The sequence below is a fragment of the Salvelinus namaycush genome, chromosome 18 (genome assembly GCF_016432855.1).
Source record: "Salvelinus namaycush isolate Seneca chromosome 18, SaNama_1.0, whole genome shotgun sequence".
NCBI lineage: Eukaryota > Metazoa > Chordata > Actinopteri > Salmoniformes > Salmonidae > Salvelinus > Salvelinus namaycush.
In genome coordinates this window covers 37,012,706-37,029,625 of record NC_052324.1, presented here as the reverse complement: position 1 = coordinate 37,029,625, position 16,920 = coordinate 37,012,706, and positions in this window count along the sequence as shown.

Genomic DNA, 16,920 nt, shown 5'->3' with positions numbered 1-16,920 from the left:
TTCCAGGTAGAACCGTTTTTGGTTCTACATGCAACCAAAAAGGGTTCTTCAAAGGGTTATCCTATGGGAACAGCCGAATAACCCTTTAAGGTTCTAGATAGCAAACGTTTTTCTAAGATTCTACACAAAACACCCCTTGAACCCTGCACACAGACAGATAGGGGGATGAGGGTGGTGAGAGGGGGAATGGGGGTGGGGGGAGAGCTAATTGGGGTTGTGGGAGGGGGAATAGGTAGGTGGGAGGGGGAATGGAGAGGTGGGAGGGAGAATAGGGGGAGGTGAGAGGGGGAATGGGGACGTGGGAGGGAGAATGGGGGTGGGGGATGAGAGTGAGGGGAGGGGAATGGGTGAAGTGGAGAAAAGAAGATGAGACACACGATGAAGATGAGAGGATATGAAAGAAGTGAGAGATGTTTGAAGGTTTGGTTGGTATTGCACACATGCTCTTTCTCTCAAAGATATAGGCACGCACACATACATTCACACCAACCCAGCCACACACACCAACACATCCCTTGACAGAGGAGGACAGAAGAGGATTCGCAAAGGAGACAGTCACGTCTCACCCTCTCTCTCTCTCTCTCTCTCTCTCTCTCTCTCTCTCTCTCTCTCTCTCTCTCTCTCTCTCTCTCTCTCTCTCTCTCTCTCTCTCTCTCTCTCTCTCTCTCATTCTCCCTCTCTCTCCCCTGTGCCCTTCCATCTCTCCAGCTTGTACAGGCCCTGAGTGTGTGTGTGTGTGTGTGTGTGTGTGTGTGTGTGTGTGTGTGTGTGTGTGTGTGTGTGTGTGTGTGTGTGTGTGTGTGTGTGTGTGTGTGTGTGTGTGTGTGTGTGTGTGTGTGTGTGTGTGTGTGTGTGTGTGTGTGAGAGAGAGAGAGAGGAGAAAGGAGAGGAGAGGAGAGGAGAGGAGAGGAGAGGAGAGGAGAGGAGAGGAGAGGAGAGGAGAAGAACATTTCAGATGCAGCAGTTCTGGGCTCTCCTAATGTCCTCTACTGCCACAGACAGACACAGACAAGCAGCCCCAAGGAGTGTGGATGTGTCTGGCTGCCTGGGAGTGGTGTGTAGGCGTATGAGAGAGCGAGGGAGTGGGAGAGAGTTTGTGTGTGTGTGTGTGTGTTTGGATGTGTGTGTTGTGCGACGGGATTTGCCTCATCTTGGAGACAACCATTTTCAGGATACAAACACTGAAGGAAACTCGGAAGGTGGATAAAAGCGACAGATCAAAGTAAAGAGCTGTAGGGGGATAGAGAGATGAAAGAAAATAGAAAGACAAGCTTTGGCAGAGACAAACTGGTCCCATTTGGTGTCAGTGGAGCTCTCTATTATTACCCTCGGCCAGGGTCCCTGGGTAACAGGAAATAAAACGTGTTAAGCTGTGTGTGTGTATTAAGAAACATTCATCATGCCACAATCTTCTGTGACTCCCCGCACAGCCTTGGAGTGGAGAAACCCTGACTATTATCTATCTCCTAATTGACTGGTCGATAGACAGAATAAACACACAGGCAGTATTAAGAAGGGATAGGAAATGTGATTCAGAGCAGAGTGAGAACTGAGGGGCTTCGAAGTTGTGACTGTAACAGTGACAGTTATAGTTACAGATCTCCCTTCCTGTAGATAGAAACTCAAACAGGAAGTACCCGTGCTAATGTCTATTCAATTCTAGTCTGACCAATCAGAATTCATGCTTCAAGATTGTTTTGATCACGTGGACTGGGATATGTTCCGGGTAGTCTCTGAGAATAACATTTACATATACACAGACACGATGACTAAGTTCATAAGGAAGTGTGTAGGGGATGTGCATAGACCAGTTGGCTGGAGTGTTTACAGACATATTCAATCTCTCCCTATACCAGTCTGCTGTGTCCACTTCAAGATTGCCATCATTGTTCTTGTAACCAAGAAAGCGAAGGTAACTGAACTAAATGACTATCGCCCCGTAGTACTCACTTCTGTCATCATGAAGTGCTTTGAGAGACTAGTCAAAGATCACATCACCTCCACCTTACCTAACACACTAGACCCACTTCAATTTGCTTACCCCCCCCCAATAGATACACAGACGACGCAATCGCAATCACACTGCACACTGCACTAACCCATCTGGACAAGATAAATACCTATGAGAGAATGCTGTTCATCGACTATAGCTCAGCCTTCAACACCATCATTAAGCTTGGAGTCCTGGGTCTGAACCCCACCCTGTGCAACTGGGTCCTGGACTTCCTGACGGGCCGCCCCCAGGTGGTGAAGGAAGGAACACCTCCTCTTCACTGATCCTCAACACAGGGGCTCCACAAGGGTGCATGCTCTGCCCCCTCTTGTACTCCCATGACTGCGTGGCCACGCACACCTCCAACTCAATCCTCAAGTTTGTAGACGACAGAACAGTAGTAGGCCTGACAATGAAGAGACAGCCTAGAGGGAGGAGGTGAGAGCCCTGGAGGAGTGTCGGGAGAAAAATAACCTCTCCCTCAACGTCAACAAAACAAAGGAGACAGTGTGGTGAAGAAGGAGCAAGAGCGCCTCTTCAACCTCAGGAGGGCTGAAGAAATTTGTCTTGGCCCCTAAGACCCTCAGAAACCTTTACAGATGTTCAATTGAGAGCATCCTGTCGGACTGTATCACCGCCTGGTACGGCAACTGCACCTGCCCTCCAGGACACCTACAGCACCCGATGTCACAGGAAGGCCAAATAGATCATCAAGGACATCAACCACCCGAGCCACGGCCTGTTCACCCCAAGAGATTGAAAAACAGCTCCTATCTCAAGGCCATCAGATTGTTAAATAGCCATCAATACCCGGCTTCCCCCCGGTTACTCAACCCTGCACCTTAGAGGCTGCTGCCCTATTGACATAGACATGGAATCACTGGTCACTTTAATAATGGAACACTAGTCACTTTATTAATGTTTAAGTACTGCTTTACTCATTTTATATGTATGTACTGTATTCTACTGTATTTTAGTCAATGCCACTCAGACATTGCACATCCTAATATTTAAATATTTCTTAATTTCATTCTTTCAGATTGGTGTGTATTGTTGTGAATTGATAGATATTACTGCCCTGTTGGAGCTAGAAACACAAGCATTTCACTACACCACAATAACATCTGCTCAGTATGTGTATGTGACCAATTACATTTGGTTTGATTTGATAATCTGAGCAGCGCTTTTGTGGCATACTCCGCCTTCCATCCTTCTCTACTCCCTCCATCTCTCTCTGCTCCCTCCATCTCTCTCTGCTCCCTCCATCCTTCTCTGCTCCCTCCATCTCTCTCTGCTCCCTCCATCCCTCTCTGATCCCTCCATCCCTCTCTGCTCCCTCCATCCCTCTCTGCTCCCTCCATCCCTCTCTGATCCCTCCATCCTTCTCTGCTCCCTCCATCTCTCTCTGCTCCCTCCTTCTCTCTCTGATCCCTCCATCCCTCTCTGATCCCTCCATCCCTCACTGCTCAGTCCATCCCTCTCTGATCCCTCCATCCCTCTCTGCTCCCTCCATCCCTCTCTGCTCCCTCCATCCCTCTCTGCTCCCTTTATCCCTCTCTGCTCCCTCCATCCTTCTCTGCTCCCTCCATCCTTCGCTGCTCCCTCCATCCCACTCTGCTCACTCCATCTCTCTCTGCTCCCTCCATCTCTCTCTGCTCCCTCCATCCCTCTTTGCTCCCTCCATCCCTCTCTGCTCACTCCATCTCTCTCTGCTCCCTCCATCCCTCTCTGCTCATTCCATCTCTCTCTGCTCCCTCCATCCTTCTCTGCTCCCTCCATCCCTCTTTGCTCCCTCCATCCCTCTCTGATCCCTCCATCTCTCTCTGCTCCCTCCATCCCTCTCTGCTCACTCCATCTCTCTCTGCTCCCTCCATCCCTCTCTGCTCACTCCATCTCTCTCTGCTCCCTCCATCCTTCTCTGCTCCCTCCATCCCTCTTTGCTCCCTCCATCCCTCTCTGATCCCTCCATCTCCCTCTGCTCCCGCCATCTCTCTCTGATCCCTCCATCCCTCTCTGATCCCTCCATCCCTCACTGCTCAGTCCATCCCTCTCTGATCCCTCCATCCCTCTCTGATCCCTCCATCTCTCTCTGCTCCCTCCATCTCTCTCTGATCCCTCCATCCCACTCTGCTCCCTCCATCTCTCTCTGCTCCCTCCATCCCTCTCTGATCCCTCCATCCCACTCTGCTCCCTCCATCTCTCTCTGCTCCCTCCATCTCTCTCTGATCCCTCCATCCCTCTCTGATCCCTCCATCCCTCACTGCTCAGTCCATCCCTCTCTGATCCCTCCATCCCTCTCTGATCCCTCCATCCCTCACTGCTCAGTCCATCCCTCTCTGATCCCTCCATCCCTCTCTGCTCCCTCCATCCCACTCTGCTCCCTCCATCTCTCTCTCTGATCCCTCCATCCCTCTCTGATCCCTCCATCCCTCACTGCTCCCTCCATCCCTCTCTGCTCCCCCATCCACCTCAGCTCCCTCCATCCCTCTCTGCTCCCTCCATCCCCCTCTGCTCCCTCCATCCCTCTCTGCTCCCTCCATCCCTCTCTGCTCCCTCCACCCCTCTCTGCCCCCTCCATCCCTCTCTGCTCCCTCCATCCATCTCTGCTCCCTCCATTCAGCTCTGCTCCCTCCATCCAGCTCTGCTCCCTCCATCACTCTCTGTTCCCTCTCTTCCTCCTCCTTTCCCCATCACTAATAGTTTCATAGGGAGGTGGGTGGTCATTTCCTAATACTTTATAGCCAGGTCCATTGTGAGAGCAGAGTACCTTGAGAGTGCTTTATAAACTTTATGAGTCCATCTATTCTGCCTCTCCGTATCTCGTCTGAAACCTTCAAAAGCAAAGCATTCAAATGGTTAGCATCTCAGGGTAGTCGTTCCCACCTCTACATTAGCAGAGAGAGAGAGACATAAAGGGAGTGAGTTTGAAAAGGAGAAAGAGAGATATAGAGAGCTGGAGAGAGAGAAGAGAGAGAGAGAGAGAGAGAGAGAGAGAGAGAGAGAGAGAGAGAGAGAGAGAGAGAGAGAGAGAGAGAGAGAGAGAGAGAGAGAGAGAGAGAGAGAGAGAGAGAGAGAGAGAGAGAGAGAGAGAGAGAGAGAGAGAGAGAGAGAGATAGATAGATAGATAGATAGATAGATAGATAGATAGATAGATAGATAGATAGATAGATAGATAGATAGATAGATAGATAGATAGATAGATAGATAGATAGATAGATAGATAGATAGATAGATAGATAGATAGATAGATAGGGGAAGGTGTGAAGGCAGCAGACAGAGAGAGATAGAACGATATAAAGAGGGTTAGAGAAAGAGAGAATGTGTCAAAGAGAGGGGGGAGAGTATAGAGAGCTGGAGAGAGAGAGAGAGAGAGAGAGAGAGAGAGAGAGAGAGAGAGAGAGAGAGAGAGAGAGATAGATAGATAGATAGATAGATAGATAGATAGATAGATAGATAGATAGATAGATAGATAGATAGATAGATAGATAGATAGATAGATAGATAGATAGATAGATAGATAGATAGATAGATAGATAGATAGATAGATAGATAGATAGATAGATAGATAGATAGATAGATAGATAGATAGGGGAAGGTGTGAAGGCAGCAGACAGAGAGAGATAGAATGATATAAAGAGGGTTAGAGAAAGAGAGAATGTGTCAAAGAGAGGGGGGAGAGTAGGAAATATATGTCCTCTGTATACATGATAATAGCATTATCATTGAAAAGATGATATTAACATGATACTGAGTTTTCTCAGTTTCCCCCTCATTTTGTGGGCAGTGTGCACATAGCCTGTCTTCTCTTAAAAGAGCCATGTCTGCCTATGGAAACCTTTCTCAATAGCAAGGCAATGCTCACTAAGTCTGTACATAGTCAAAGCTTTCCTTAAGTTTGGGCCAGTCACAGTGGTCAGGTATTCTGCCAATGTGTTTTTTCTGTTTAGGGCCAAATAATATTCTAGTTTGCTCAGTTTCTTTGTTAATTCTTTCCAATGTGTCAAGTAATTTATCTTTTGTTTTCTCATGATTTGGTTGGTCTAATGGTGTTGCTGTCCTGGGGCTCTGTGGGGTCTGTTTGTGAAAAGAGCCCCAGGACCAGCTTGCTTAGGGGACTCTTCTCCAGGTTCATCTCTCTGTAGGTGATGGCTTTGTTATGGAAGGTTTGGGAATCACTTCCTTTTAGCTGGTTGTAGAATTTAACGTCTCTTTACTGGACATTGATAATTAGCGGGTGTCGGCCTAATTCTGCTCTGCATGCATTTTTTGGTGTTTTACGTTGTACACGGAGGATATTTTAGCAGAATTCTGCATGCAGAGTCTCAATTTGGTGTTTGTCCCATTTTGTAAATTCTTGGTTGGGCAGTGGGTTCCATAACTGATTCAAGTGTTTTTTTGCCAGATCCTAATTGGTATGTTGAATTTGATGTTCCTTTTGATGGCATAGAAGGCCGTTCTTGCCTTGTCTCTCAGATCGTTCACAGCTTTGTGGAAGTTACCTGTGGCACTGATGTTTAGGCAGAGGCATGTCGTTTTTTGTGTGCTCTAGGGCAACGGTTTCTAGATGGAATTTGTATTTGTGGTCCTGGCAACTGGACCTTTTTTGGAACACCATTATTTTGGTCTTACTGAGATTTACTGTCAGGGCCCGGGTCTGACAGAATCTGTGCAGAAGATCTAGATGCTGCTGTAGGCCCTTGGTTGGGGACAGAAGCACCAGATCATCAGTAAACAGTAGACATTTGACTTCCGATTTTAGTAGGGTGAGGCCGGGTGCTGCGGACTGTTCTAGTGCCCTCGCCAATTCATTGATATATATATATATGAAGAGGGTGGGGCTTAAGCTGCATACCTGTCTCACCCCACGGCCCTGTGGAAAGAAATGTGTGTGTTTTTTTGCCAATTTTAACAGCACACTTTTTTGTGTACATGGATTTTATAATGTCGTATGTTTTTCCTCCAACACCACTTTCCATCAATTTGCATAGCAGACCCTCATGCCAAATTGAGTCAAAAGCTTTTTTGAAATCATCAAAGCATGAGAAGACTTTGCCTTTATTTTGGTTTGTTTGTTTGTCAATTAGGGTGTGCAGGGTGAATAGGTGGTCTGTTGTACGGTAATTTGGTAAAAAGCCAGTTTAACATCAGTACATTGTTTCACTGAGGAAATGTACGAGTCTGCTGTTAATGATAATGCAGAGGATTTTCCCAAGGTTGCTGTTGACGCATATCCCACGGTTGTTATTGGGGTCAAATTTGTCTCCACTTTTGTGGATTGGGGTGATCAGTCCTTGGTTCCAAATATTGGGGAAGATGTCAGAGCTGAGGATGATGTTAAAGAATTTAAATATAGCCAATTGAAATTTGTGGTTTGTATATTTTATAATTTCATTGAGGATACCATCAACACCACAGGCCTTTGCGTTGGAGGGTTAGTATTTTGTCCTGTAGTTCATTTAATGTAATTGGAGAATCCAGTGGGTTCTGGTAGTGTTTAATAGTTGATTCTAAGATTTGTATTTGATCATGTAAATGTTTTTGCTGTATGTTCTTTTTTAAAGGGACAAAAATATTGGAGAAGTAGTTTATTCACACATCTCCATTTTGGATAGATAACTCTTTCTGTTGTTGTTTGTTTAGTGTTTTCCAATATTCCCAGAAGTGGTTAGATTCTATGGATTCTTCAATTACATTGATCTGATTTCTTATTTTTTCTTAGTGTATTTCTGTATTGTTTTAATGATTCACCGTAGGCTCGGGTTTTCTGGGTCTCTATTTTTTTGGTTGGACAGGTTTCTCAATGTCTATCTTAGGTTTTCATATTCTTCATCAAACCATTTGTCATTGGTGTTAATTTTCTTCGGTTTTCTGTTTGAATTTTTTTGATTTCTCTCTCTCTCTCTCTCTCTCTCTCTCTCTCTCTCTCTCTCTCTCTCTCTCTCTCTCTCTCTCTCTCTCTCTCTCTCTCTTTCTCTCTCTCTCTCTCTCTCTCTCTCTCTCTCTCTCGCTCTCTCTCTCTCTCTGTCTCTCTCTCGCTCTCTTTCTGTCACTCTCTCTCTCTCTCTCTCTCTCTCTCTCTCTCTCTCTCTCTCTCTCTCTCTCAATTCAATTCAATTCAATTCAATTCAATTCAATTCAATTCAATTTGCTTTATTGGCATGACGTAACAATGTACATATTGCCAAAGCTTGTTTACAATGTAAAAATGAGAATCAAAATTGTCAACGGGACAACAGTAACAACAATAACCAAGGGTCAAAATAACCATACATTCAACAATAACAATAAATATACAGTAAAGGACATGTGCAGGTTGATTGGTCTGTCAGACACTGTCCCTCAACTTATGGCAGGCAGCAATGTAGTGCGCTGCCAACCCACAGCTCTCTGCGTCCTCCCCCAACAGGACGGGTAGCCTATCCTCATCAGAGAGGTCTTTGAAACCTTGAATAAGAGTTTCAAATTTGGGGAAATGACACTCTCTAATTGTTTTATATTTTTGACATTTTGTCAGGAAATGCAGCTCCGTCTCAGGTTCTGCTATTGTGCAGTGGTTGCACAGCCTTTCCTCTACAGGGAGCCAGGTTTTCCTGTGTCTACCCTTCTCAATGGCAAGGCTGTGCTCACTGAGCCTGTACTTTGTCAAGGTTTTTCTAAAGTTTTGATCAGTAACCATGGTCAAATATTTAGCCACGGTGTACTGTCGATTTAGGGCCAGATAGCACTGCATTTTGCTCTGTGCTTGTGCTTGTGTTTCCCAATAAGCAATATAGTTTTGTTTTGACTGTGTTGTAATTTGGTTTATCCTGATTGATTGGATGTTCTGGTCCTGAGGCTTCAGTGTGTTAGTAGAACAGGTTTGTGAACTCAGCCCCAGGACCAGCTGGATGAGGGGACTCTTTTCTTTGTTCAGCTCTTGGTATTGCAGGGCTTGGTAATGATATGAGAGGGGGTCACTGTATTTTAGATGTTTCCAAAACTTAATTGCTCTTTTTTGAGTTTTTATTATTAGTGGATATTTGCCTAATTCTGCCCTGCATGCATTGTTTGTAGTTTTCCTCTGGACATGTAGGAGAATCTTACAGAACTCTGCATGCAGGGTTTCAATGGGATGTTTGTCCCATTTGATGAAATCTTGTTTTGCAAGTGGACCCCACACCTCGCTGCCATAAAGTGCAATTGGTTCAATGACATATTCAATTAGTTTTAGCCAAATTTTAATAGGTATTTCAATTTGAATTTGCTTTTTAATTGCGTAGAATGCCCTGCGTGCTTTCTCTCTCAGTTCATTCACTGCTTCATTAAGGTGTCCAGTTGAGCTTATTTTTAAACCTAAGTAATTGTAGTGTGTGCAGTGCTCTATATATTTTGTACCAATTGAGAACTTTGGTCTAATTCCCTGAGATCTGGATCTTCTCTGGAAAATCATTATTTTAGTCTTTTTGGGGTTTACTGCCAGGGCCCAGGTCTGGCAGTACTGCTCTAGCAGGTCCAGGCTCTGCTGTAGGCCATGTGCTGTGGGTGACAGCAGGCATAGGTCATCGGCGAAGAGTAGGCATTTAACCTCTGAATTATGGAGACTAACACCAGGGGCTGAGGATTTTTCTAGAATAGTGGCCAATTCGTTGATGTAAATATTGAAGAGTGCTGGGCTCAGATTACAACCCTGACGAAGGCCCCGCCCCTGGTTAAAGAATTCTGTTCTTTTCTTGCCAATTTTAATGCTGCACGTATTGCCAGTATACATTGATTTAATTATGTCATATGTTTTACCCCCTACACCACTTTCAATAACTTTGTAGAACAGTCCTGTGTGCCAAATAGAATCAAATGCTTTTTGGAAGTCGATAAAGCAAGCGTATATTTTGGTATTATTTTGGTGGACATGTTTATCTATCAGGGTGTGTAGGGTGTAAATATGATCGGTCGTGCGATGTTTTGGTATAAATCCAATTTGGCTTTTACTCAAGACATTGTGCTTATTAAGGAAGTTTAGAACTCTTACATTTATAATACTACAGAAAACCTTCCCCAGGTTACTGTTCACACAAATGCCTCTGTAATTGTTAGGGTCAAATTTGTCTCCGTTTTTAAAGATTGGGGTTATGAGTCCTTGATTCCAGATGTCAGGGAAATAACCTACACTCAGGATCAAATTAAACAGTTTTAATATAGCCAATTGAAATTTTGCACTAGTGAGTTTGAGCATCTCATTTAGGATGCCATCAGGTCCGCATGCCTTTTTAAATTTGAGAGCCTGAAGTTTCTTATAGAGCTCCTGGTCAGTAATTGGGGAGTCCAGTGGATTTTGATTGTCCTTTATAGCTCTTTCTAATCCATTCAACTTCTCATGAATTTGGCGTTGTTCTGCGTTTGTGTCAATTTGAACGGTGTTGTAGAGTGTTTTAAAATGGGTTGTCCAAATGTCACCATTTTGTATCGCTAATTCCTCTTGTTTAGATTTTTTAATTTTTTTCCAATTTTGCCAGAAGTTGTTTGTGTTTATGGACTCCTCAATTAGCGTCAGCTGCTTTCTGTTGTACTGTGCTTTTTTGGTTCTGAGTGTACGTTTATAGAGTTTTAAAGTCTCACAGTAATGAAGGCGTAATTCACCATTATTTGGGTCTCTGTGCTTTTGGTTGGATAGTGTTCTAAGTTTTTTCCTTATAATTTTACAATCTGCATCAAACCAGTTGTCATCTGTGATCTTTTTTGTTTTGTTTTTTATCAATTTCAATTGTGCTTCTTTTGCCGTTTGCCTGAATATATAGTTGATGTTTTGTACTGCTAGATTGATGCCTTCTTTACTGTGAGTGAATGTGGTATCCAGAAAGTTATCTAAGAGTGTTTGGATATTTTGGTTCCAGGTTGCTTTCTGGTATTCTTCTGTGCTGTTTTGGGCCCATCTGTATGAATGTCTGATGTTGTACAGCTTACTGGGCTGTGAATGTGTGGTTGTTTCCATGTCTGTTCTTTTGAGGAACAATGTAATTTGGCTGTGATCAGACAGAGGTGTTAGTGGCTTGACAGTGAATGAGCTGAGAGAGAAGGGGTCAATGTCTGTGATCATATAGTCTACTGTACTGTGGCCAAGAGGTGAGCAGTAGGTGAATCTCCCCAAAGAGTCCCCCCGTAACCTACCATTGACAAAGTACAGACCCAAGCTTCTACAGAGCTGCAACAGATCCCTTCCATTTTTGTTGACGGTGCTGTCACTGTTGTTTCTATTGGGGAGATTAAGACAGTTAGAAACATTATGGCCTGTAATAAAGCTGTCCCCTCGTGTGCTCGTTAGATCAGGTAGTGTTCCTGTGCGCGCATTTGTGTCCCCACAGATGAGCACATTTCCCTGGGCCTGGAAATGGCACGTCTCTTCCTCAAGGGTGGGGAAGATCTCCTCTGAGTAATATGGGGATTCTGAGGGGGGGATATAAATTGCGCAAAGGAACACATCTTTTTCTGTCAGTACAAGTTCTTTTTTCAGTTTTAACCAAATGTGATATTTGCCAATTTTGAGGGGATCAATTAGATGTTGTAGGTCGGATTTGTACCAAATGATCAGTCCTCCAGAGTCTCTGCCTCTATTGACAGAGCTGTGTTTTTGTGACGGCACAATTACCTCTCTGTAACCTGTGGGACAGTGAGTGACAATGTCAGCCTTACACCATGTCTCCTGCAGAATGATGACGTCAACATCTTTAAGATTTTTGTTGAACTCCAGTGCTAAACTCTTCAGTCCAAAGGTTGATGAGTTTAGGCCCTGAATGTTCCACATGCTAACTGACAGTGATTTCATGTTCCAAAAGAAAGAATAGCAGTCAGAAATACAGTAACTAACTATTAAGTTGTTAAGAGCGAGATAAACAGGATAACAGCTAACATTTTTTCTGTTATATATATAAACATTCCTATTCATTGAACAAGTACATTTTAGTACAATAGGTGTGTGTGTGTGTGTGTGTGTGTGTGTGTGTGTGTGTGTGTGTGTGTGTGTGTGTACATGCGTCCGTGTGTGTTTAGTGCAGTTTAGTGCAGATGTATTGGAGGAGCTGTTTAATCTCACTCAATCCCACAGGGTTCTCCTGTCCTCTGACGACCTCTGCGTAGCTGCGCTGGTCCTGCTGTTGGGCCCTGTGGAGTGGAGGGGGGCCAGGTCTGGGCCGTGGGGCTTCCTCTCTGGTCTGGTAGGGGTGGTGGTCTGGTGCGGGGTAGTAGGCTGGGCCCGGTCCGGTCTGGCTAAGCCGATGGAAGTGGTGATGGTCTGGTGGTGGGTGGGGCCTGTGGGGTGCGCTGGGTCTGGTGTGGCGTTGAAGGGGCCTGGGGCTCCTTGTTGGTGCAGTGGTCTGGTAGGGGTCTCTGGGTGGTCCTCTGTCCAGTGCGGCATGGGGTGTTTGTCTACCAAGTGCCACGTCCTTTAGAGACTTGACAAACATCCCTACTGTCTGCTTCCTCAGGTGGGAGTAGTCGTGCAGATGCTCTGGGGTGATTGTTGTGTGGTGAGCAACGTGTACGTTTGGGAGTAGGCCACACCCTCTGGTGATGTCAGCGTTGACTTTCTGAATGGTACGGTGATGGAAGTCTTTGCGGGGCAGCAGAGTGGAGATGGTGATGTGGGAGTTGGGGAACCGCTCAGAGGCCCTCTCTGCTACTCTGTTGACCAGCCTGCCTACTCTCTCCTGCTCCTCTCGTAGGTTGTTGGTGCCGGTGTGAATAATAATGTGGCCTGGTGTGCCAAAGTCAGGCTGGGACAGGATGTGGAGTGCATCCTGTGTTTTTGGGCACCATATTTTGCGCACCTTGTGTTGGGGGAAGAGTTTATCTTCTTGGATGAATTTCCCATTTGAGTCAATGAGGATGGCCACCTCAGTGGGTTTTACCAGATTAGTGTGTTTACGGTCTGGGGCTGGAGTACACAGGGCCTGTGTACATGGAGGGGTGTGTGGGGGTGTGTCAGGGGGGGCCAGAGAGCTTCTCTCTGTCGTAGGTGTCTCCATGTGAGCCTCCTTGTTGACTGGGTGTGTGGGTAAAGTGTTGTCGGTATGGGGGGGGGTTGTGGGTAAAGGTGGGTCGGTGGGGGTGTTAGGGGTGGTGAGGGGCTGCAGCTTCTCTCTAGGAGTCTCTACAGTCTGTTCTCTGTGCTGCAGCACCCTCTTGATGCCAGACAACTCCTTTGCCATCTCCTCCTTTACCTGCACCAGCTCTCTCCTCATGGTGGCCTTTACCTCCTCCAGCGCTGTGGTAAGGCTCTCTCTCAGCTCCTGGACAGAGTTCTTCAGCTGGGTCCTGCACTGGTTGATCTGGTCCTGTAGAAGCTCTGTGTCTGGACTGGTGGTGGTGTAGCTGGGGAGCTGCTCCTTCAGCTCAGTAACCCATACCTCTATCACTGCCAGCCTGTCTCTCAACAGGCTGATGGTAGTGGGGTCTTGGCTCTGGTGGTTGTAGGCAGGCAGGGGGGAGGATGGTCCTGCTGTTGGGGTGCCTGAGGTGAGGGGAGAGGTCGGGGTGCTGTCCTTTTCTTTTTTGCTTTCCGCTATCTTCGTTAGGGTGGGGAAGTCCTGCACAACAGAGCTGAGTGCAGCCTCACTGCCCTGGACCATGACAGTGCCGTTCTGATACATATTTACTGTCAGAAACCTGTTTTCCTGGTCCTTATCGCTGTCCTCAAAAATGTGGATTTGCCTTCCCTTGCAGATGCCTTTCTTCGTGGTATAGCTGAAATGCCTGGTTACAGCTGTATGCCAGGCAGTAGTGTGGTCTGTGTAAAATAACAGGTTTGTAACAGTCCTGTTTTGTGAGCAGTCGGCAAACAAAGTTTCTGGGTTCTCCCTCAGAATTCTGTGTTTAAAATTGATTCTTCCTTTCTCTGATTTGATTTCTGCTGGGTATTCAAAAAAAAGCGGGGAAAGTCTCTCAGTTTCTGTCGCTGCTAACGCTGCTAGCGCTGCCTCAGTGGCCATGTTGCTATGGTTACCACCAGTAAACAGTTAGAGCTAGACGTTAAGCTAACTGACCGATTTGAATTTGGCTAGCTACCACGATGAAGATTGGTCTTTTAACTCACTCTCTGTCAATTTTTTCCTCCTTTGTTGATCTTCAGTTGTACAATTTGATTACCTATACATTTTTTGCTAATTGAATCGTGTCAATCTCGCTCTTAACAAACAAAAAGTTATAACAAGTCAGGAGCTGTTCCTCTGCATGACTTCTCTCTCTCTCTCTCTTTCTCTCTCTCTCTCTCTCTCTCTCATGGAAACTGTGTGTGTCATTTCCTTTCTTTTTTCTTCCAATCCCCCTTTCTCCCTTCTACCCTCACCCCCTTTGTTGGGTCAGTATACAGTGAACCTGAGGTGACATGGAGATGGAGGAATGCAATCTCCTCTCTGCTCTGCTCCCTGGGGGTTTGACTTATAGTTCATCTGTCTGCCTGCCTTGGCCCAGGGCGGTCTGTACGAGCCACACTCATCTCTGTGTCGCTACACAGCGCTAGTAACTCAGCCCATACTCCCTTTGTCTTAATGAATCACACTCATCTCGGAGGTTCTGTTCCAAAATCGACCCTACTGAAGCATATCAACGCCTGTAGAATGAAACAGAGGATTGGGCATCAATTGTAAGTGATTTGCTAGTGTAGTGTGGCTATTAGAATGTAGCCTGTGCCTCTACTGCCTTGGTAACTAACTGCAGACTCAGAGGCTTGGTGGCTGACTCAGACCCCAGACATGCATACACACAGCTGACTCAGAGGGTCGGTGGCTGACTCAGACCCCAGACATGCATACACACAGCTGACAGGGGGAGCAGCAGCATGATCATCGAGGGGTTGGGGTGGAATGACCACAGGGGGAGCAGCAGCATGACCATCGAGGGGTTGGGGTGGAATGACCACAGGGGGAGCAGCAGCATGACCATCGAGGGGTTGGGGTGGAATGACCACAGGGGGAGCAGCAGCATGACCATCGAGGGGTTGGGGTGGAATGACCACAGGGGGAGCAGCAGCATGATCATCGAGGGGTTGGGGTGGAATGACCACAGGGGGAGCAGCAGCATGACCATCGAGGGGTTGGGGTGGAATGACCACAGGGGGAGCAGCAGCATGACCATCGAGGGGTTGGGGTGGAATGACCACAGGGGGAGCAGCAGCATGATCATCGAGGGGTTGGGGTGGAATGACCACAGGGGGAGTAGCAGCATGATCATCGAGGGGTTGGGGTGGAATGACCACAGGGGGAGCAGCAGCATGACCATCGAGGGGTTGGGGTGGAATGACCACAGGGGGAGCAGCAGCATGACCATCGAGGGGTTGGGGTGGAATGACCACAGGGGGAGCAGCAGCATGATCATCGAGGGGTTGGGGTGGAATGACCACAGGGGGAGCAGCAGCATGACCATCGAGGGGTTGGGGTGGAATGACCACAGGGGGAGCAGCAGCATGACCATCGAGGGGTTGGGGTGGAATGACCACAGGGGGAGCAGCAGCATGATCATCGAGGGGTTGGGGTGGAATGACCACAGGGGGAGCAGCAGCATGACCATCGAGGGGTTGGGGTGGAATGACCACAGGGGGAGCAGCAGCATGACCATCGAGGAGAAAGAATGTCCATAGGGGGAGCAGCAGGGAGGAGAGGGGAGCAGGTAGCTGACTAGTGGTGGCTATTCAGCAGCCTGATGGTCTGAGGCAAGAAACTATTGGCCCGTCTGACAGTTTCTGCCACGATGCTCCTATACTGCCCACGTCTTAGTGATGGAAGCAAGGAGAACAGGACATGGTTCGGGTGGCTGGGGTCACTGATGATCTTCTTGGCCTTCCTGCGACACCTGGTGTTGTAGGTGTCCTGGAGGGCAGGCAGTGTGCAGCCCATGGTGCATTAGGCTGCACGTATCACCCTCTGAAGAGCCTTGCATTCTTCTGCTGTGGAGTTGCCGTATCAGGCTGTGATACAGCCCGACAGTATGCTCTCAATGGTGCTCCTGTAGAACACTGTGAGAGCCCTCGGGGACAGATCGAATTTGAAGAGTTGAAGAGTTGAGCCTTCTTCACTACAGTGTCCATGTGGTTAGACCATTTCAGCTTCTCTGAGATGTGTACGCTGAGAAATCTGAAGTTATTGACTGTCTCAACGGTGGCCCCATTGATGAGGATGGGGGTGTGTCCAGCCTGGTTCCTCCGGAAGTCCAAAATCAGCTCCTTTGTTTTGCTAACGTTGAGGGAGAGGTTGTTTACCTGTCACCACGGCGTCAGAGTGCTTCCCTCCTCCCTGTAGGCTGTCTCGTCGTTGCTGGGGATCACACCTACTACTGTTGTGTCGTCAACAAACTTGATGGAGTTGGAACTATGTGAGGCCACACAGTTGTGGGTATACAGAGAATACAGGAGGGGACTGAGGATGCACCCTTGTGGGGCCCCCGTGTTGAGGATCAGTGTCGTTGACGTAATGTTGCCTACCTTCACCACCTGGGGGAGGCCTGTCAGGAAGTTCAGGACCCAGGTGCATAGGGAGGAGTTCAGACCCAGGGCTGTGAGCTTTGTAATGAGCATATAGAGAACTATGGTATTGAAGGCCAAGCTGTAGTCAATGAACAGCATCCTCAAATATGCATTCCTTTTGTACAAGTGGATAAGGGCAGTGTGCAGTACAATGACGATTGCGTCGTTTCTTTTTGTGATCTGTGATCGTGTTTCACCATCTTGATTGATCTGCGTAAATCATACCGTTTAACCAAACTATTGTCCCCGGTTATCTTGCCCAGTTTACAAGCAGCATATCTCTCTTTCTCCTACAAGGCTTCTATCAATCCATGGTTTATGATTCGGTTACGTTTTGAGAGATACTATCGTTATCACGTCATCGATGCATTTTGTGATGAATCCAGTGACTGAGTCAGCGTATTCATTGACATTATCTCCAGAGGTAACCCGGAACATATTC